General features: G+C 41.6%; 1 protein-coding gene and 1 pseudogene across 1 annotated transcript in view; one reads left to right on the forward strand and one right to left on the reverse strand.

Moving 5' to 3' along the window:
* ROR1 (receptor tyrosine kinase like orphan receptor 1) overlaps positions 1-23,153 on the reverse strand; it is a 399,098-nt gene that overhangs the window by 347,854 nt on the left and 28,091 nt on the right. The window lies entirely within an intron of this gene.
* LOC131504617 (large ribosomal subunit protein eL27-like) lies at positions 21,680-22,074 on the forward strand (annotated as a pseudogene).

Genomic DNA, 23,153 nt, shown 5'->3' on the forward strand with positions numbered 1-23,153 from the left:
TTTTTTATGAGTAGTTATATAATAAAATACGTTTCAGCAATTAAAAATATTGCTAAAACACTAAGAACTATGTGTGGCAAGTCATTAAGAGTCAGGGTATATCCAAGCCTCAGCTAAACTCAAATCTATCATCCCTTTGTGAATTATCTATTCTGGGGTTGTTTATATCAAATTTGCAAACTAGTTGGCCTCTCTGTGCCTTAAAGCATGCTTCTGAGATTCTACCCCAGAGGTCGGCCAACTACAAACCCCAGGCCCAAATCTCGCTCACTGGCTGTTTCTGTACAACCTACAAGCTAAGAAAGGTTTTTACACTTGTAAATGATTGAAAAAAGATGCAAAAGAAAAACAGTATTTTGTGACATGTGAAAGTTATACAAAATGTAAATTTCAATGTCTACAAATAAACATTTATTGAAACATAGCCAGTCTCATCTGTCTATGGTTGCATTGCACCAACAATGGCCTGCAAAGCCTTAAATATTTACTATCTGGCCCTTTACAGAAAAGTTTGTTGACCTCTGCAGGGTACTCAGAAAAGATAGACTTAGTTTTATCGTCCTAAAGAAAATTCATTAAGGAAAAAACTTTTGGATTAGCCACTCTTCGTATTAAATCATATTAATATGTCTTTTCTAAAAATGTAAGATTTATAGCTAATAACAGCAATATTGAAATTTTTCAAAGTGCTATTTGAGATTACAAGCCTGTATTTCTCTGTCTGGCACCTAGTAGGTCCTCAATATCTGTTGAGCAAATCAACAAATGGTAGGTGGATAGATGGGTAAATGAAAGGAATCAGCAGTTAGTGAGGGCTAACTGTGGGTGAAGCCATAGCAAGTCCCGTTGTAGATTGGAAGGTACCAAGAAAAGATTTGTCCTTTGTGAATCTCTGAGTAAGACAACAGATAGGAAGTAGCAAAAGAAGAAATACAAACGACCAAAAACATATGAAACGATATTTAGCATCACCAACAAATCAAAAGTATGTAAACAATAATAATATTCACTTTTTCAACCCAGAAGATAGTCAATATTTTAAAAATGATAATACACATTGTCAGTACAGATAAAGGAAAAAGCCACTCTCTGTCAGTAGAATACACAAAGGGGTATGCATTTTCTCAGTCTTCAGAGCAGGCAGTGTGATTATATGTATCAAAAGCCTTTGACCTTTGACCTGTAATTCCACTTCTAAGAATTATTGCCAAGAAAATAATCATGGATATGTGGGAAAGTTTACAAACAATCACAGCTTTGTTTATACTAAAGAGAGAAGGCGGGGAAGGGAGGGAGGGAGAAAGACAGAAGGGAAAAAACCTAGTGTCCAACAATAAGGATTAAGAAAATTATGATATAATCACAGATAATACCAAATTGTGCAATATTTGAAAAATTATTATTTGAGAATTATGTATTTCAATATAAGAAGTTATTCACAGGGTGTCTAGGTAGCTCAGTTGGTTAAGTGCCCCACTCGACTTCGGATCAGGTCATGATCTCAAGGGCTGTGGGTTCGAGCCTTGTGTTGGGCTCTGTGCTGACAGCGCAGAGCCTGCTTGGGGTTTTCTCTCTCCCCCTATCTCTCTGCCCCTCCCCCACTCATACACACACACACACACACACACACACACACACACACACACACTCTCTCTCTCTCTCAAAATAAATAAACTTAAAAAAAAGAGGTTATTCACAATAACACTGATAAAGTGGAGGGAAAAAGCAAGTCATAAAATCAACTTTGCCTGAAGATGAGCCTATTTTTTTTTTAAAAATGTGTATTTGCTATTTACATAGAAAAAGTTTTGAAAGATATAAGCTTAAATGAAAATAATTACCTTTTAACTATTTTTTCTTATCTGCTTTTTTCTCATGTTCTAAACAAACACATTACCAGTTTAATTTTTAAGTAAAATTAACATAAAATAAGGAATTAAAGAACTCATAAAACTGAGGACTCCAGGACACTCACATAAGTAGAATAAAGGAATAAAATCACTAATTAGTTAATATTAATTAATCAAATGCAAACAAACTAGATTATGAGCTCAAATTAATAATTAATTAATTCTAATGCAAACAAACTGGATTGCAATCTCTTAAAGGCAGGGACACATGCTCACTCATTCAACAAATATCTATCTAGCATCCACTCTGTGTCAGACACTGTTCCAAATACTACGGTGTGTTAATAAACAAAACAGACAAATCCCTGCTCTCAAAGAGCTTCCACTCTGGTGTTCCTCCTACTTCTGCCTCTATCACATCAGCAAGCCCAGTGCTGAACACATGTGAATGTCCTCATTTAGAAATCAGTGTTGGTTAATTTCTGAACAAAAGAATTCATTGGAGCAAACTTCCCAGCAATTTATTGAATGCCTTTATATTCACATGCACAAAAAAATGTTTGATCTAAATACAGCCTTTCACAAAACTGTCTAGTGTGCAAAGTGGGGTAAATCTATAATGCCAAAATGAGAACACAGGTTCCTGGAGCAGCTCTGACTCAGTCCCCAGCCACTCGGGGAGGGGGAAGCTGTCAGATAATATTTCATGAGTAGTGAGGCTTAAGTTACTTGAACCAGCTGGGGCTTTTCTTAAGCTACATTTTCCTTTGGCCAGAATATCCCCGTGGCTGAAGCTGCCTGTTCAGTATCATTCCACAGAGAAATGGGTCTTTCTGTTTTCCTCATAATGCACATGCTGCTGCTCCTTTTCCAGGCTAGGGAACCCCATGGACCTGGTATTCAGCTTATGTAGTGACTGCCTCCCTGCTGGGGTGAGCCGCTAAGAGACCCACACTCCATTTCAGAAGACAGATATTTCTCCTTTTGGGCCAGACTCGTTCGTAACGTATTGACTCAAAATAAGTACACACGGGTGCTTTTAGCTTCCCAGAAGTCCTGAATCACTGACACGGCAACTCATTATTATCTTTTTCCAAATGCAGCAGTGAAAAGTTTTGGCAGTTTCCAATGGATACCAAATATATCAACTATGAAACAATTTAAACGGCCTTTGAAATTGAAGCCACGAACATCATCATATGATTGTCAGGTAGAGGGCATCAGAAATTGAACAGGCAAGATGGTGTACTCAACACCTGCATTCAAATCTTAACAACCGCAATTCTCCCCGGTTGTGAACTTGGGGACAAGGTACTTGCTTTTTTGAAGTTCATCCATAATGATATCCTGGTTCAATGTGAGCATTATGCAACACACTGTATTCTGATCAAGGCACGATACAAGGACTTAGTACATGGTAGCTCCAGTGCTTCTCTCCTGGCCACAATCTTGAGCATGAAAAGGCCTGTCTGGATGAAAGGTGAACACAAAGAAGTCCTCTTTCCCCCTTCCTCTGCTACCAGGGCCTCCTTCTAGTGCACCAGAAAACCCAGTTTGCTCTAGGAGAGACACCTGTAATGGAGAGAGCATATTTCACTGCAATTCAGAGCAAGGGCTTGGTGTCACAGACACTGGGTTCCAGTTCCAGCTACTTTCCTAGCTAGCTGCATCACCTCACAGGTATTGAACTCTCCCTCTCATTCCCTCTCTGTGTCCCCAACCGTACGATAGCAATAAAAGCAATGCCTACTGAGATATAAGTGATGACATAATATACACTGAAAAAAATCTATCTTATAACAAAGGGTTGTTATAAAGATTATATGAGAAAATGTATAGAAAGTCCTAACCCTATCACTACAGAACCATTCCAAGCAGGTAATACATCCAGAACCTCATCTGACCTTTACATTTTACTGTCAAGCCTTGGTGTGTTTTAAGTTTACCCACACACTCCTCAAGGCCATAAAAGAACTAATTCCAGCTAAACCAAAAATTCACATCAAACCTTAATCTGCACACCAGCAAAAAAAAACAAAAACAAAAACAAAAAAACAAAAAATGACTGCAAAGGAGGAGAGAATGAAGAAAAGGCAAGAATCTCTCTCCCAAGGTGTTAGACTAGGATTTCAGTTTTTCTGGGGACAATTTTCCTCCCCCGACCTCCCCACTAAAAACTACAAACAAAAACCAAAAACAAAAGACAAAACAAAAAAATCTTCAACAGTGCCATGATAGCCTCAATTTCCCAGTCCATCTTACTGAACACTGGTTCTTTGTGCCTGGACAGCACAAGGGGATAGATTTCATTAAATTACCAAACAGGTGTGTAGAAAATACAGCAGTCTGGGGGCACCTGGGTGGCTCAGTCGGTTGAGTGTCCAACTTCCGCTCAGGTCATGACCTCACGGTTGATGAGTTCGAGCCCCGCATCAGGCTCACTGCTGTCAGCTCAGAGCCCACTTTGGATCCTCTGTCCCCCTCTCTCTCTGCCCCTACCCTGCTCGCTCTCTCATGCTCTCTCTCAAAAATAAGCAAAACAGGGGCTCCTGGGTGGCTCAGTCCGTTAAGCGTCCAACTTCAGCTCAGGTCACGATCTCGCGATCTGTGAGTTCGAGCCCCGCGTCGGGCTCTGGGCTGATGGCTCAGAGCCTGGAGCCTGCTTCCGATTCTGTGTCTCCCTCTCTCTCTGCCCCTCCCCCGTTCATGCTCTGTCTCTCTCTGTCCCAAAAATAAAGAAACGTTAAAAAAAAAATAAGCAAAACATTTTTTAAAAAAGAAAGAAAGAAAATAAGCAGTTTGCAGGGGCTGCAGAGGGCAGGGAGAACCATCGACCCCATAAGGTGCCTTGCAGTGATCACTAAAATGTTAAAATAGCATCAAATGTGCCACCCAGGTGAGCAATGCCACCTCACCCACTTGAGTCTCAACCAAAATGACACCAGACATTTTCACATCTCACCAGTGACTTTTTAGCAAACAAACTGGAACTTTTGGCTTAATAAAAAAATAAAAATAAAAATAAAAACACCTTTGCCTTATTAAGAGCAAGAAGAGCTTGGGGTTGCAACCACGCTTCTTGATGCCTATATAATATTCCATGGTGATATTTGTAAGATACTTTGAGAAGTGAGTCATTTCACATTTCCAAATCCTACTCAGATTTCAAGACTTCCGTCAGCTTCCCCCTTTCCCACTCACGGGGCTATCTCTTACTGTCAACCACTATAAACTACTATGTCAGGAGCTTCATGTATGTTATGTGAGCTTAATCCTCACAATGGTACAATGATGCAGTGTTACTGACCCCAATTTATGATGAAAACCCGAGGACCAAAGAGTCCAAATTATGCAGTTCTTGAGTGCCAACACTGGAATTTGCACCGAAATGTAAGCCCAGGTGCTTTTTATTCCTCCCTTCGACTATTCCAACTGACAGTTTTTTCTTCTCATTGCTGCCTCTATGACAATTCCTACCTGTGCCACACCCCCAGTCTTCAGCAGCCTCTTCTTCATGGGTATATGCCTTGGATCCTTATGAAGATTAAATTTTCTGATGGAAGGAGCTCTATCTGTATCTTTTCTCTACCCCCCTGACAATAATTACTGTTGCAGGGCGACCTAGAGCTTAAGAAAAATCTATGTGCCTTGTTCAAGGTTATATCCAATCAGCAACAAAGCAGGTCCAGGCATAAATATGCTAAAATGCACCAATTATTTTTTAAGCATGGTCCCTTACAAAAGTCATGTGCATAACCTATACTGCTCCTATATGAGTCAGTGCCAACAAATGCCATCTTCTTCCCCAGGAAGGAAAGATGTCCTGTGGGTCTGAGGAGGTCACAGATGATCCCATCACTAAAAATTAACACCTTGCTCAAAGGCAAGGGTTTGGTTTTTTTGTTTTGTTTAGTTTGTTTTTTTAGTGTGTGAAAGAAAGATATAAGCCAGTCATAAGAAATTCCAAAGGCGGCACCTGGGTGGCTCAGTTGGTTGAGTGTCCGACTTCAGCTCAGGTCATGATCTCACATCTTGTGGGTTCAAGCCCCTCGTCGGGCTTTGTGCTGACAGCTCAGAGCCTGGGGCCTGCTTCTGATTCTGTGTCTTCTTCTCTCTCTGTCCCTCTCCTACACACATTCTGTCTCTTTCTTTCTCAAAAATAAATAAACATTAAAAAACTAAAGAAAAAAAATTCCAAAGCCTACAAAAACTTTCTGTGACACTCTGGAGAGAGAATTCCTGCCCTGTCCCTGACAAAAGTCTGACAAGGATACTCAGGAGAAGTAGGTCTTGTCCCAGAGAATCTTTGGAAATGACTAAGAGCCTTCAATTTCTGGGGCCTTGAGAATTGTGCTTCATGAGTAACCTTCTAGGACCTCCCATCTGGAACTTGATTTTCTAAATAATATGACATTGAGGAAGAACAGAAATACAGGGAAGAATAATTTGAAATGCAGAGGAATCACACCCCAGTCTCCATGCACCAGTTTCAAATCCACAATACAACTTGCTATCTAGAGAAGTTCAGTTAGTTGAAGCTCTGTCAGGCTGTTTGCTCACCTATAAATTGAGAATGTTGAAAGGGTAAATGAGATCAAGTTAATAAAGCAGTTAGCAGTGTGCCTGGCACCTGGAAGAGAATAACAATTGGTTAGAACTTACATATTCACTATCATCCACTTGTTAATATGTTTGATATTTTTCATGATACAATGTTTAGAAGGAAAAAATACATCTCTGTGCTCATTCTATCAAGAAGCCAGCATTGAAGGATCCTTCCTAATGAAGGACAAGGTTAACATGGTAAGATGTATCTAGAAATAATCCTCCAAGCTTCATTTTAGGCAAATTTTCAAACTTCTCACCATTCCCTTCAAAAACCCCTTTTCTCCCCAGAACCCTACTAGGGTATGGACATAGCATATGGAAAGAGCAAGAACTTTTCAAAGAGACAGAACTGGTTCCAGCCCCAGCTCAGACACTCATTGGCTGCAGATAACTAAATCTCTGTGTCCCTTGATAATCTCATCCTCAATATGGGAATAATAATTCATTCCTCACAAGGGTATTATGAAGACAGGAAGGAGCATATGTAAGTGCCTCACCCATACCACAGTAAATGCCCATTCTGTCACATTTCCATTATTATAGTGGGATGTCTGGAGACACTCTGTTTCTCTTACTGACCCTCTGGAGGCAGGTGACTCCCGGGAGCAGCACTGCCAAGGGAGAGAGGGATTCAGGAAGATGCAGAAGACCTCAACGAGGACATTCCACAACCCAGGCCAGCCTCAGCCTCCAGACTCTCCCAGAGTCTAGAGAGAAATAACCCAAACAAATGAAATCGAGACAAGAAAACAGAAAACAGAGTCCTGCCCTCCTTCTAACCCTTCTCTTGAGTGAATCCCTGTTACTTTACTTTGGTTTTGATTAGAAAGCTCGATTGTGCTTCCCCGTACCCTTGCAGCCCCCCCAAGCCTCCTCCTAAACAGAGATGGCCTCTTACTAAAGACAATCGTGCTTTAATCTCTATACCAGAGCTTGCTAATGATACTGTACTGGGTTTTGGTCATTTGCCAGAGAGCAAACAGTGCCAACATTTGTAGACTTCCAACAGGAAATTAAATAACTGGCCTGCTGGAAATACGAACCAATTCACGGTGGTCAAACCTGAATCTTCCAAAACATTGGCATGGTTTCTGTGCATCAAGCATGAGGGACGTTTGAGGAAGACGATGGGGAGAAATTCAAGTAAAACTTAACAAAGTCTTCAAGAGAGACTTTGAAAATGGTCCTTTTTCCCCTCTCTCCGGACATACCCAGAATTCTGGTATATACAGACCACGGGGCGTTTACATCACGCAGCCCTGGGAAACATTAACTGCTGAAACCTCAGGCAGGGCAGCGTTACAGCCACAAATTCAAAAGCACAAGCAAGTCAGGAAATGCAAAACTCCAGTTTCCTCCCAGAAGACACGTTCCACACTCTACCCACTACATTATGAAATACACATTTAGAAGCCATCCTACTACATGAAAGATTTCCCCTTACACACAGAGAAGAGTAATGCTTTGAAAATGTTCCCTTTAGGGCTTTCTCCTTGTTAAGCTCCACGAGGTCAGGAACTGTGTCCATCTTGTCCTCCCCACTGTATCTCCAGTGCCCAACACAGTGCCTGGCATACAATACAAAGGAGCTCCTCCTACTGTCATTATAACCCTCGTTTGCTCCACAACCAGCAGGAGTACATGGCATCGGGCAGCCCCTTCCAGGACGCCAGCTGTACGAAACACATACCTGCCATCCACAAAGACCCATAATACAAAGCAGCAAGGAAGATACCTGCTATGGATTGAGCATCTGCGATGTAACGAACAGAACGCAATGTGTTTTTCTTGCTGTGCCACATGCAATCCTCACAAGCCTGTAAGGTAGGTAGTTTTATCCTCATCTTGCAAATGAAGACATGGATACTCAGGGAGGCTGACAGGTTGAATGGAACAGAGGCAGCACCCCAGTCCTGTGGGGCGTGTATCACTAGCCCCATACCACAGACCAAGAAATTGAGGTGAAAGAAATCCATGTAAAAATCCACTAAATCATTCTTCTCAGATCACATCGCCTAAATCCAACTGAAGGCTCATTTTCTTTCAAAGGGCTGACAACACATTTCTCTGATGATGGAACTGATCTAAATGATTTCATGAGACAATGTGTGTAAGTGCCCCACAGGGAGGGACAGTCACTGCGCACAAATGCAAATGTTCGGTTGTTAAAAGAGTTAATAAATCTCTCCTTGTGGCCAACTTGCAAGAGTGAATGCTACTGGGGGCTCTACGCAACCTCAGATCAGTAATCACTCTGCTTGGGTCCCAGTCACAGAGGGTATGGCATCCCAGCCAAGCCAGATGACCACAACCCCTGGAGGGGTCCCGTACAGGGAGTGGACTTACACGGTGGCTTAGTCAGTAGGATACAACAGAATCGCCCAGGAATCTTCTTCCAAATGGGCAAGTTCCCCCTCCCTCTCGACCGTCTGTGTCTGTAGGTCAACAACAGGATCCGAGTGTGTGTAAGTCACATAGGCTTTCCAGGTGATTCTGGAAATCACCCCTGGTTAAGATCCCCTGGGATGGAGTCTCTCAAACTCATCTGCACAGGCAGACAAGCTCCCACAGATCTCGCATCACTGCAGGGGAAAGTAACTGAAATCACCTTTCTGGCTGATAAAATAAGTTCATAAAAGGAAATATGCTTTGAAAGTTAAAAGCATTTCACCACTGAACAAGGTATTATTATTATTAGTTTTATCTTCATACACAAAGTAGTATATTATTAGACCCACACATCCTCCTGGTTTCCTTTCATGAACACTCAAGAAAACAACAACAAAAAGCCAGCCTTATTTCCACAGCACGTCAACAGAGAAGGATTAGGTATTTTTTTCTTCATACAAAATTACAGGCCACCACCCAAGAAACAAAAAGACAACCAAACTTCAAAAACGACAGAATTGCTTACCCAAAAATGTATAATATTTGAAGATTTAATGCTCTCAGATTAGTGTAATTACTGGTATTCCCCTGGCTCTGCTTTTCTCCATTTCTAAAAAGTCCTCACTGCTGGAAGACTCTCAACCAGTGTCAATGATGGAAATGGGTAAAGCTGTTATTCTCCTGGAGGGTGATCTGGAGGGACCAGGGCTGCTGAGGGTCAGGTGGTCTCAGGCTGGCCAAAAGACCAACCATGAATTATAGTGCAATTGCAAAAATCAACAAACAGAACCCAGTAATAATATCCCAGTGCACAGGTACCTTTTCCAAATATATCAAAGCCATGGGTGGAAACGAATTAAGTGAGAAGAAGCTGGGGGAGAGGGGAATTAGGCAGAGTAGATGCAAACCCCTAGCTGAGGGGAATAGAGACCCTCCAATAAAATATACAAATATTAAGAGGCCAAGAAAAGGCCACAGCCACTGCCCTGACCCTGTAAGTGGCCTGAATAGCTGTATTAGTGTTCTAAAGGAGTTGCCCGGGGGTGCCTCGATGTCTCAGTCAGTTGAGCATCCGACTTCTGTTCAAGTCATGATCTCATGGTTCATAGGTTCAAGCCTGGCTTCAGGCTCTGCGCTGACCACTTAGAGCCTGGAACCTACTTCGGGTTCTGTGTCTCCCTCTCTCTCTGCCCCTCCCCCACTCATGTTTGGTCTCTCAAAAATTTTTTAAAAAATAAAAAATAAATAAAGGAGTTACCCAAAATTATATACAAATGCAAAAAAAAAAAAATCAAGAAAAAGAGTATGTGAAAAAGCTGGGAAACCAGTTTGTAAGGGATCAGTCACCCCAGGCTGAGATTTTGGTCAGTGACTTCGCTTGCTCATCCTGTTTGCCAAAGGACATGGAACGTACCTGTGTCTGCCCACAGCTCCTGGCCAACTTCTTCCATGGACACAAAAGCAGGTGAGCATTTCTGGCCCTGGTCCTACTCAAACTGCCCCTTAGCAGCTGCCTGACCCCCAAAAGCTAAAATGTTCACAGGAACTATTCAGGTGTTCCTACTTCAGCAATCCAAAACAGCATGCCAATCAATAGGTTATATGCAAAGCACAAAAGAGATAAACAACTAACTGGCAACAGAAAAGGCTGATGAGGGAAAACTCCTAAATCAGGGCCACATCCACTATGAATGTTTCACTTAAAAAGTTAAGTATAGGCATCAAACAAAGCCACAAACTGGCAACTTAGTAGGGGAAAGGAAAAAGCAAGCTCAATGATCTTTCGTGAATGTATCTTCCAGAATAAAAGAAACAAATATTCTTTCTATCTAAAGCGATAAATATATTTTTTGCTTTCAATGGATTTTCGCCATCAATATAACAGTGGGTTTAAATCATTCCCCTGGGGGCACCTGGATGGCTCAGTTGGTTCAGCATATGACTCTTGATTTTCGCTCAGGTTATCATCTCATGGTTCATGGGTTCGAGCCCCACATCAGGCTCCATGCACAAATCCCACTTAGGATCCTCTCTCTCCCTCTCTCTCTGCCCCTCCCCTGCTTGTGCTCACCCAACCGCTCTCTCTCTCTCTCAAAATAGATAAATATACTTCATAAAATAAAAAAATAAAACACTCCCCTGTTACAGAAAGAAATCCATCTGATCTTCATACTAGCTTCAAACATTTCACTCAGTCCACAAAAGCTTTGAGGGCCACAGACCATCCTTCACTTTAATGCCACAAAGGTTTATTAAGCATCTACTTAGTGCCAAGCACTATGGTAGGTAGACTTCATAAGTGGTACGAAGATGTGGCAGGGGCACAGGTGCTTACTCTGTAATACGTAAGGGCACACACACACACACACACACACACACACACAATTATACTGGAAGGCAGTATATATGAAGTACTAGAAGGCATTCATTCATTCATCCAGCCATCATCCATTCACTCATTCAACCAACATTTATACAATGTCTGCTATATGCTGGATACATGGCTCTGAGCGAGGTCCTTTCAACTGGAGAAGATTTCTGGAACAAGGCAGCATCTAAATGCGTATTACCATTACATACAACATTGCTAAACAAATGAAAATTTTCCAACTCCCTGTTATTTACCAAAATTTGTCTTTCCAAGAGAAAAACATAGTCTCTGATTTAACTTTTCCCATAAAATGTAACTAAGCTGAATTTTAAAGAGCATATTCTAGGGGCGCCTGGGTAGCTCAGTCAGTTAAGTGTCTGACTTCAGCTCAGGTCATGATCTCACAGTTCATGAGCTCAAGTCCCACATCAGGCCCTGTGCTGATAGTGCAGAGCCTGGAGTCTGCTTCAGGTTCTGCCTCCCTCTCTCTCTCTGCCCCTCCCTCTCCCCCTCTCTCTCTAAGAAGTAAATAAACATTTTTTAAAAAGTGTTTTCTAAAGTGTACTTGTAATGATGAGTAACCATATGGTTCTCTCAATTATTTAAATGGTTAAAAATCTGAGGGGCACCTGGGTGGCTCAGTTGGTTAAGAGTCCAACTTCGGCCCAGGTCATGATCTCACGGTTTGTGAGTTAGAGCCCCGCATTGGGCTCTGTGCTGACAGCTCTGAGCCTGGAGCCTGCTTCGGATTCTTTGTCTCCTCCTCTCTCTGCCCCTCCCATGCTCATGCTCTGTCTCCCTCTGTCTTTCAGTAATAAACATTAAAAAAAAATTTTAATAAATAAATAAACGGTTAAAAATTTTGAAAATCAACCTTTTTCATTTAACTATTCCACATCTTGAGAACCCCCACCCCCAAGATCAATACTTGCTTCTCCTATTTAAAAAGAAGATAGAAAGCCCTTAACAGCGCGCAGAGGCAGCAGGGCGTGGTAGAAAGGCTTTGGAACCAGACATATTGGGGTTGGATTCCCAGCTCAATCCTCTACCAACTGTGTGACCTTGGCAAGTGACTCAGCCTCTCTGGGCTCAGTTCCTTCATTTATAAATTGGGGTCAATAGTTCTACTCTCACAGTGGTCATGAGGATTAAATGAGCTAATAAAAATAAAGTCCTTAATAGAGTGCTCGACACATATAAAGCTTAATAGATGGTAGTTATATTTTTAATAGCATTTAAACACTCGAAGTTGTATTACAGGAAATAATCCTCGTAAGTACTGCTTATTTCGTAAGTACTACTGTTCTTGTTCTACTTAAAGGGAAATTGGGACCTAAAGTGTGTCACAAAAGGTTTGTTGTCAACACATGTACTTATCCAATAAATTAAGGTTTTTTGTCCATCCATTCATTCAATCGCAGTTTTCTGAACACTTGCCATGTCCCCAGCCCTCCTAGAGCTTATGACCTAGAATAGGGATCAGCAAATGTACCTATAAAGGGCCAGATAATAAAAATTTTAACCTTTGCAGGTCCTACAGTTTCTATTGCAACTACTCAATGCTGAAATGGTAGAACAGAAGCCCACCCCCACCCCCCGCCCCATACACAATGTGTAAATAAATGTGTGTGGGTGTGTTCCAATACAACTTTATTCATAAAAACAAGCCACAGGCCAGATTTTGCCTGGAGACCTTGGTTTTCCAGCTCCTAATCTAAGAGTCTAGTTTTCTTTCCCAAAAGCTTTCTTTATCTGTTGGAACTAATTCCAACTTGGACCGGAGGAGGCAGAACCAAAGGTAAGACAACTCTTCTTCTCATACCAACTGCCTGAGCCACGCAGACCCTTCTAGATCATATATCACTCCACTCGTAGAGGGAGAAGCCAAAACAGGCCATGAAACCAGGCAAGCTTACAAAGTCATAAAAATAAAAATAAAAATAAAAAAACCTTGAATCTCCAATATTTTCACCTCACAAATGAAGAGACTAGGGCCCAGAGAAAAGAAATGCCATTTTGTGCCCCTAGTCACCAGGTACCTAGCAGAACTAGAGTTAGAACCAAGCCTCTGGCCTCAAACACCAGGGTCCTTCCTGCTATTCTTTACTGTCCCTTTCCAGAAGGAAGGAAGAAAGAAAGATGGAGGGAGAGATTCCCCAGGAAAGTCTACCAAAAGCAACTTGCCCACAGAAGACTGCAGGATTTTGGCAGAAAAGACAGGCCACAAAGCTCTCTGGCCAAATGGCATTTGTGTCAACTGACTGAGGAGACGTGAACCTTGATTTAAAGAGTAACCTAAACACCTGCACCAGTTTCTCACAATTAATTGTCTGACAGTTTAATTAATTGTCTGATCATTGAGTTCCATCCGCTCAGAGGATCCAGCCACAAGCAACTGACCTCCCGACCACACCTAATCTGGACTTCTTAGGCACTGCTCTACATGAAGGGATGCTCATTTCTTTCTATGCCCAGGCCTCCTTAAAGGAAAAGGTGCTCAGAGTACACAATGATCAGATGAGCATGAACTTACCTTCCTGCCACTCTCCCTACTCTATATTCACCCAAGTTAATGCAAATTATATATTAACCTCAGTGCCAGTTGGTTGGTTCTGTAGCCCCTCGGCACTTCCTGTATCCTTTAGGGTCCATTTTCAGACACAAGTTAGGTTTCTAGCACCCCACCGGAACCAAGAAGAGACCAGACAATCCATAGGAGTCCCTAAGGTCTACACTCAGAAGCTCTAGCTCTTTGGCAAACATATTTTTCTAACTATCACTTAATCATTTTCCTACAGAGAGACTATCTACTTCCCAAAGGATTACAATTAGATCCCCTGGGCTAAAATATCAAGTCACCTGTATTCCAGCATTATTTCCCAAAATACCCTTCACAGGCTTCCCAAATCCTTGCTCTAGCCAGATGAACTGCCAGCCATGTTGCGAGGGGCAGCATCTGTTTCACACCTCTGTGCCCTTGCACATGCAGATCCCTCCATCTGGTATGCCTTTTTCTTCTCTTTTCCCTGGAAATCACCTTCAAAACCCTTCAATATCCAGCGTATATTCCAACTTCCCTGTGAAGCCTTCTCTGATGTCCTACTGACAATCGGTCCTTCTTCCTAAAACTGCAACACTTTATACCACTTACCATACTACATTATATTATTTAGACTATGTGTGTGTGTGTCCCCACCCACCTCTGAGTTCTTTAAAGGTTGGAACTGTGTCTTTTTCTCTCCAAAACTCAGCACTGGATCTGGACACATGGTTAAGTAAAGAAAGGGTGCCTCCGACTTCTATGTGATTTCCTAATGCATACAAAAGTTTCAGGGCCAGAAAACTGGGAAGGCATCAACAAAGAGGAAACAGAAGGCTTTAGAATTCTCCCAAAATATCTCTTGACTCCTCTGGCCACTTCCCAAGAAGCAACATTCTTCCCCTAAATGAACCAAAAGGCTTTGTGACCAAATCCATGGACCTACTGACAATTTCCCAACACACCTATAAAATGAACATATGCACTAAATTCTCAAAATGGATTTCTCTTTTCTTAACTGAATACATTTTTCCTGAATACATTTTGTATGTTTCTTCTCCCCCTACACAAACACCTGGCCTTTAAACTCCATTGAACCTGGGCAATTTGCCTGCGTCTTACCTGTTCGTAACATCGGAATCCAACAGTTGGTGAGTTAAACCACCGATGAGTTTTTTGTTTGTTTTATGAAATTTCCTCTGGTAAGATGAGTTAACCAGAATTGAACTCTGTGTACCTCCTTTGTCAGTACCCCACAGCACCTTCTTTGAACTTCTCATATGCCTTGCTTTAAGAAAATCCAAAATCCAAAAAGTTAAATGTCCAATATATTCTTGGCTTTGGAAAAGTACAGCAGATGATTAGTTTATCAAGATTTTCTTACACAGATATTTTCAGGCTTCTATATCCGCCACCTAAAGTGAAGTATACTCATGAACAACTTTCTTTAATCGAAAGAAGAAAACCTCATTTGATAAAACTTGGCCCTTCCGCAGCTCCCCTGCTCAGGTGTCATACTGCACATGCACTCAGGTTTTCCGAAGTGCCAGCCCTAGACATGGAGGAGGACAGTGCCTCAATTCCAGACTTCTTTGAAACTCCCATTCCCCCACAATGCATATACGACACACAAGATGCTAATTCAAACACAATTTGGAAGCAAACCAGGTATATTTGAGAGTCTTGGGGTCTCTTTGGCACTGAAATAAAGCGATTTCAGCTCCAGGCACCTCCCGCTATTCTTTCTGGAAAACTTTCTGTCTTGTTTTCCCCTTTGCTCCTGATACTTATTATAAACACTCTATATGGCATTCATCCACCGTAGAGTACTCATGAGTTTGCCTCTCCTTCTCCTTCTTGATGGCAGATCTTATTTCTAGATCCCCAGTACCCAGCTTGGCTGGTGCACAGAAGTGCTTATTAAGTGTCTGCTGAATGTTTCTGACTGCCCCGATACTACCTTTCCAGCTCACCTGAAGACTCTGGGATGGCTATACCTCACCTGGGACTGGCTATGGCCCCAAAGAAGTATTTAAGATGCTGAATGTAGCAGGTGGCCTCAGCATCAATATCCCTTTGTAGTCAGTTACAGGTGGCCATGAATCAAGTTGTATGACAAGATGACTACATCTAGCCCCAGGGTCCCTACTGATAATTACCTATATTCTTTTGAAGACCTCTTATCTTTCCAAAATCTGGTTCATCTGGGATAAAAACTGTATCTCTTCTTCAAATTAGGTGGCTTACAGTCTTTTTTTAATTTAAAAAATGTAAAGCCCTGTAACTCTAAAGAATATAAGTCAAAGCTAATCTTGTGACTGAAAGGTAGTATATAGATTAATTCACTCATTCCTCCCCTCTCCTGCCCCCTTTTCTGCCCTCTTCAACTACAGAGATTAGAAAATGAAACTCAAATTCACAGCCTCATATGCAGCTAGAGAGACACATCTGACATAGTTCCAGCCAGTGAAATGTAGATGAAAGTTACTTGAGAGACTTTCTTTTCCCCAATATAAATGTGTGCACTGTCTGCTGCTAAAACTATAAGACAATAGGGCAAGGCAGATATTCATTCATTCATTCAATGGACATTTACTAAATAGCGAATTACTGGATTAATCAGAATACAAACTATTCATTAGTGAATTAACTAGAATACAAACTAGGCTGCTGTAACAAGAAACCCCAAGTTACAAAACAAGCTTAAACAAGATACAAATTTATTTGTCTCTCACATCTACATTCTCTTCCAGATAAAAAGCACAAAGATTCAGTCCAGGCCTAACATGACAGGTCAGTGGTGATGAGGACCCACGACCTTTCCATCTCATTGCTCTGCCATTCTGAAAGTGTTACCTTTATTCATATAGTTGAAGTTGGCCCACATGCACTCCAGCCCAAGAAGGAGAAAAAAGGGAAAGAGATAGCCCGCTCCTTTCCTTCCAAGAGCAGAACTTGGAAAATAAATACATTTCTGCTGTTCACATCCCTTTAGCCAGAACCTGATCATATGACCATATTCAGCTACAAGAAAGGCTGGGAAATGTGCCCAGTGAAAGCCCCTATTACTATAAAAGAAGGAGAAGGAAAAAGAGGAGGAAGAAGAGGAGGGGGATGAGGAGGATGAAGAGGAGGGGGAGGAGAACAACAAACACCGGGAAGAAAAAGTAGCCAGGCTTCTAGATGTAGGGCACTATGCTGGGTATTAGGGATAGAGATGAATAAGTCCTAGTCCTTCCTCGCAAGGAGGTAAGAGTTATTAGCACAAACTGAAAAGTGTGCAAGCATCTTTGTATCACCAGAGACCAGCCCAGAGCCCTGTACCCTATTGATGTCAAGCAAATGTTTGTTGATGCCAATCAGTAGGGAGAGTAACTACTCCCCCTAGAACCAATATGTGCCCACTACTGAACTGGGACTTGGGAAGCAACTGTGGATATGGCAGCATTCCTGCCCTCAGGAGTGCCCAGTCTATTCAGGAGACAAGAGGGCACATACACATGGAAAGATGATGCAATGAGGAATTGCAAAGCCCAGTGCCAAGTGAGGGAAAGCTCTCTGAAACCGGGGACAGTCACCAATGGCTCTGGATGGGGAAGAATGATATCAGGTGACTCAGGACAGATCTTAGATGAAAGGTTGGGATAGGTAAAGGCAGGGTAACTAGAGGCCAATGCAGGCACCAGCTCAGCATGTGAGAGAGCCCTGCCAAGTAAGCCCAGCTGGGTGGAGGAAGATGTTGCCCTCCTCTCTCATTGGGCAGAAATTGTCCTAGATGATCCCAGCACACAGCTGCTGCTCCTCCCACCCCCAAGAGAGACAGGCATTGAATCCTTATATTCCAAACATAACTCCCCAAGCTCCCAGCTTGCCCATCATTAATGATTTCATGGTCCCAGTTAAAATGGTATTTCCCTAAAGCAATTTTCCCAGAACTGGCAGAAGGGGAGAGATTAGCTACAGTTGCCATGGTGAATCTCAGAAGACCATCTGTCCTGGATGGTTTAGACTTTCACCTCCCTCAAGGTTATTTCTTAAGGTCAGATGCTCTCAAAAGTCACTCCCAGTTGTAAAATTCTGAGAATCTAAATTGGAATCCTGAGATCTGAAACTTCCTAGGATAAAAGGGAAAAGCACCTTGATCAAATGAAAAAGGAATCGTTTACGAAAAGGACCCAGTACAGTGCCTGACAAATAATAGTGGCTCTTTAAAGACTTGTTATTGTTATTTTTAGATTATTTTTGGTAGTATTAGTTTGTTGTTTCTTTATCAATATCCATACCCCACCTCAACCCAGAGAGAATTCCATGTGGCTTATGCTACACTGAACGACATAATAACAAGTATTTTAAAGTCAGAGTCAATGAGTCTATCAACAAGACAAGGAAAGAAAACGGGAGAAAACATAGTACAAAGATAGAAAGGTCAAAATATCCTAACCCTGAGTTATAAATTTTCTGAGCTTCCTTTAAGCCAACAAAAAAAGAAAAATTAAGTTATTTACAAAATTTATACCATATGAAAAACACATAAGGCTGATAACAAAACCCTAAGAACTCAGTTCAAAGCTTTGCTGAGCCATATACTAGTTGCAGAGAATTTAACCCAGGTATGTAAAAGTTAAGAGAAAGTCAGCAGGCAGGAAGCAGGGAGGTCCGTGGATAATAAAATGAGGAATTACTGGACTAAACAAAGTCAAACAATTTTCTTGGTTGCAGGGCTTTGCAGAACCATTAATACATTCATTATAAATCTCCAAAGGGCAACACAATTTGCCTTACTTATATAGCCAAGGAGCATGTGTTTTAGTGGAGAGTCTTACACTCTGAGAAATGCCCCTATGGATGAACAAACAGATAATCACTACTATAATTTTATTATTATCATTATAAGACAACTCAGACTACTTACCAAGGAGCACCTTTTTGCTTTTTCTTTAAAGAACAAGAACAAGGTTCTGCATTTCCCCATCTTTCTCTCTTAATTTGGCTTGGTATTTTCATTCTAGATAATGCATTACTTGCAATTGTCAATAACTGCACTGGAGAGCATCTTAGACTTTGCAGTGGACGTGCCCCCTTCCTCATTCTGTCATCTACACATATCAGGAGATAGGAAGGATCTATATTCTCATCTCCGTCTTAAAAGAATGGAAAAAAAATCCCACAAAAACTGAGCTTCAAGGTCACACTTCGTCAATGACCGAGCTGGTCCTAAGCACGGGCTTTCCAACTCTGGGCTACCTCTGTGACAGAGCCTGTCCTCCTCCCTCTTGGGTCCTTCCCCTCCCCATCAGATGCTACTTTTATCTTCTTGTGTGTCTGCAGGTGGGTGGCAATGCTGCTGACTCCTTTCTGGCTCAGTTTGGGCCTTTCTCTTTCATCCATTAATTAAATCATGCACTTTTCTTATAGGGGAGCAGAATCTTCAAAAGAGGAAAAAGAACCCTCCCTTTCAGAACATTCAGGGATTAAAGTTCATCTGGCTATGGAATGCTCACCAGGGACTAAACGCATTACTGAGAGGCAAGTGCTGAAAGCCAGTGACACATTAATATGAAAATGTGGAGAGAGAGTTCAGGCTGCCAAAACGCTGTCTCCAGCATTCTCAAGGTGGGGTCAAACAGCAGAATGGCACCTCAGGGGACATTCAGGTTTAGAGACTGGTCAGGGTGCCTTAGGATGAGTACTCAGTGGTAGCACTGTCCACCGCAGTGACCTTGAGACAGCCCAGAACAAGAGCGCCCTTGGGAGTGATCAGCATGGGGGGTGCCTCCTTACATGGGGAGAGTGTGCAGCCTGGCCACGACCATGCCCCCCTGCATTGACATGAATCCAGCACCAAGTGCACAGAAAGGACAGTCCTGAACAAAGGTCTATGTACTTCATCTTTATTTATTCAGCTTCACCAGGGTTCCTCACTAGGAATTCTAGGCAAGAGGCTTTCCAAATAATAGAACAACTGTTCAAACACCAAACTTTTTTTTAAATTTGAAATAATCATAGATTCAGAGGAAGTTGCAAAAATAGTACAGAGAGGTCTCACGTACTCTTTCCCCAATATTTCCCCAGTGTGACATCTTACATAACTACAATACAACAGAAAAATCAGGAAATTGACTTTGGTACATCCAGAGGCCTTACTCAGATTTTACCTATCTTACATGCACACATTTGTGTGGTGCATGTATGGTCTGTGCAGTTTTACCACATGTAGATTTACATAACCACCATCATAATCACGATACAAAACTGTTCCATCACCACAGGGTCCCCCGTGCTACCATTTTATAGTCACAGCCCTCCCCTACCCAAAGTTTCCCCCCACCCAGTCCCTAACACCTGGCAACCACTAATCTTTCTCCGTCCCTATATTTTTATTTTTTAAATGTTATATAAATGTATTTTTCGAGATCAGTTGTTCAGGCTACATAATTCCCATGGGATCCCTCCAAGTTGACAGAAGTAGCAATCATTCATTTCTTCTACTGCTAAGCAATATTCCTGGTATGGACATACCACAGCTCATTTCACCATTAAAGGACATTTGGATTATTTCCAATTTTGTGTGGACATAAGTTTTGATATCTCTGGAACAAAGGTACAGGAGTACAACTGCTGGGTCATATGTCACTTTTTTTTTTTTTTTTTTTCAAAAACTAGTTTGATGTACCATATGGTTTCACTCATCTGTGGATTTTAAGCAACAAAACATTTTGATTAACATCTGGGAGGGAGCAGGAGAAGAGAAGAGAGGGAAACAAATCAGACGAGACTCTTAAGGATAGAGAACAAACTGAGGGTTAATGGAGGGAGATGGGTGGGGAATGGGTACTAAGAGGGCACTTGTTATGATGAGCACTGGGTGTTGTATGTAAGTGATGAAACCTGAAATCCTGCACTGTATATTAACTGACTAAAATTTAAATTGAAAAAAAAAATTTGATGGACTTTTCTAAAAATATATATTTCACATAGAACTCTGCACTGTTAATCACAGTATGATGTAAATCATTTAATCTCATTTTTAATTACTTGGGGCCATGTTGTGAGCAATTGAAATCTACAAAACTATCTGTCTCTAAATTAAATTGTCCCCACAATATGAGGGTTTTGATGTCAAAGTGCTCCCATTCCTGCATTTGTTACAATTATTTTCCTCAAAGTTTCCAGGTGTGCTGCTCATGTATGTGCCTATTGAACACCTGAAATGTGGCAAGTCCAAACTGAGCTGTGCTATAAATGTAAAACACACACCTGATTTTGAAGACTTAGTTTAAAAAGAAGAATGTGAGGGGCACCTGATTGGCTCAGGTGGTTAAGGGTCCGACTCTTGGTTTCAGCTCAGGTCATAATCTCACAGTCCGTGGGTTCAAACCCTGCATTGGGCTCTGTGCTAACAGCATGGAGCCTGCTTGGGATTCTCTCTCTCCCTCTCTCTCTCTCTACCCCTTCCCTGCTTGCTTATCCTCTCTCTCTCTCTCTCTCTCTCTCTCTTTCTCAAAATAAATAAACGTTTTAAAAAATGGAAGAATGTAAAATATCTCATTAGTAATTTTTATACTGATTACATGTTGAAATGATATTTTGGATATCTTGTATTAAAGAAAATATATTATAAAATCAATTTCATTTGTTCCCTTTTATCTTTTTAATGTAGCTACTAGAAACTTTAAAATTACATATTTGGCTCACCTTGTAATTTTATTGGGCAGCACTGGTCCAGAGGAGTTTTGTTTGCCCACTATTTGCTTTTATCTAGGTTGCTAGAGGTAATTATTATCTAACACTGAGATATGTGGTATGTTACTATCACTGATGTACTCTGTAGCATCAACATAATGTTGTAAGAAAATGGTAATTATCTAAAGCCAGAGTCCCATCACTGCTTTCAAAACTGCATGAAAAGAGGCTGGTGTCGAGATGGGCAAATTCATGAAACCCGGGAAGGTGGTGCTGGTCCTGGTCAGACGCTACTCTGGACATAAGATCGTCCCTACAGCCTTGCTCTGGTGGCTGGAATTGACTGCTCTCCCCACAAAGTGACAGCTGCCATGAGCAAGAAGAAAATCGCCAAAAGGTCAAAGATCAAGTCTTTTATGAAAGTTTATAACTACAATCATCTCGTACCCACAAGGTACTCTATGGATACCACCTTGGACAAAGCTGTCATCAACAAGGATGTCTTCAGAGACCCTGCTTGTAAACACAAGGCATGACGAGAGGCCAAGGTCAAGTTCGAGGAGAGGTACAAGACCGGCAAGAACAAATGGTTCTTCCAGCAGTTGCGGTTTTAAATGTTTTGTTTCAGTCATTAAAAATACAAAACAAACAAACAAACAAACAAACAAAAAACTGCATGAAAAGAGGCAGTAGAGAAGAATAAACATCTGGCATATAACTCTGAAAAATCAGAACTTTATTCCCAACCCATCCTCAAAAAAAAAAAAAAAATATTTACTCATGTTCACACATTTCAACTTGTATAAACCTCCCTTTTCTTGTCTTGCCTATATCCCAAAAGTGTTGTGAAACTTAAGTGGGAGAATACATTTGAAAGTGCCTCAATAGCTCTAAATAGCATGCCCAAAAACAGAAATGTAGAAGTCTGTACACAACCTGCACACAACTGACTCACCAGATTAGTCAACACTTCCCAGGATCCCCTCTGTGAAGCCTCTGCCACTGTCTATGGCACTCCCGGACAAGCCTCACACTTCTGCCCCCACCTTATCCTCACCCACTCTCGAACTTTATTCCAACAAGAATCAGTAGAGTGTGGTCCCAAAGCTCATTACACAGGTTTATTTGGGTTGGGTTTTTGGTTTTTTGGTTTTTTTGTAATTATGACTTTAACTGTACAAGATATAAATTCATGAAACGAGTATGAAAAGTGGTTGGGCGCCTGGGTGGCTCAGTCAGTTGAGCATCTGACTCTTGATTTTGGCCCAGGTCATTGAGCCCCAAGTCAGGCTCCATGCTGAGTGTGGGGTCTGCTTAAGGTTCTCAATCTCTCTCTCTCTCTCTCTCTGCACCTCCTGTTCTCTCTCTCTCTCTCTCTCTCTCTCTCAAAATAAATAAACTAAAAAAAAAAGTAAGTGATTCAATATTTTAAAAATAGATGATGGGGAAGAGCCCCTGAGTGGCTCAGTCAGTTAAGCGCCTGACTTCGGCTCAGGTCATGATCTCACAGTTTGTGAGTTCGAGCCCGCGTCGGGTTCTGTGCTGGTAACTCAGAGCCTGTAGCCTGCTTTGGATTCTGTGTCTCCCTCTGTCTGCCCCTCTGCTGCTTGCACGCTGTCTCTCGCATTGTCTCAAAAATAAATAAACATTAAAAAAATTTTTAAATAAATAAATAAAAATAGATGATTGGGGCACCTAGGTGGCTCATTTAAGC

This window comes from Neofelis nebulosa, chromosome 2 (assembly GCF_028018385.1).
Source record: "Neofelis nebulosa isolate mNeoNeb1 chromosome 2, mNeoNeb1.pri, whole genome shotgun sequence".
NCBI lineage: Eukaryota > Metazoa > Chordata > Mammalia > Carnivora > Felidae > Neofelis > Neofelis nebulosa.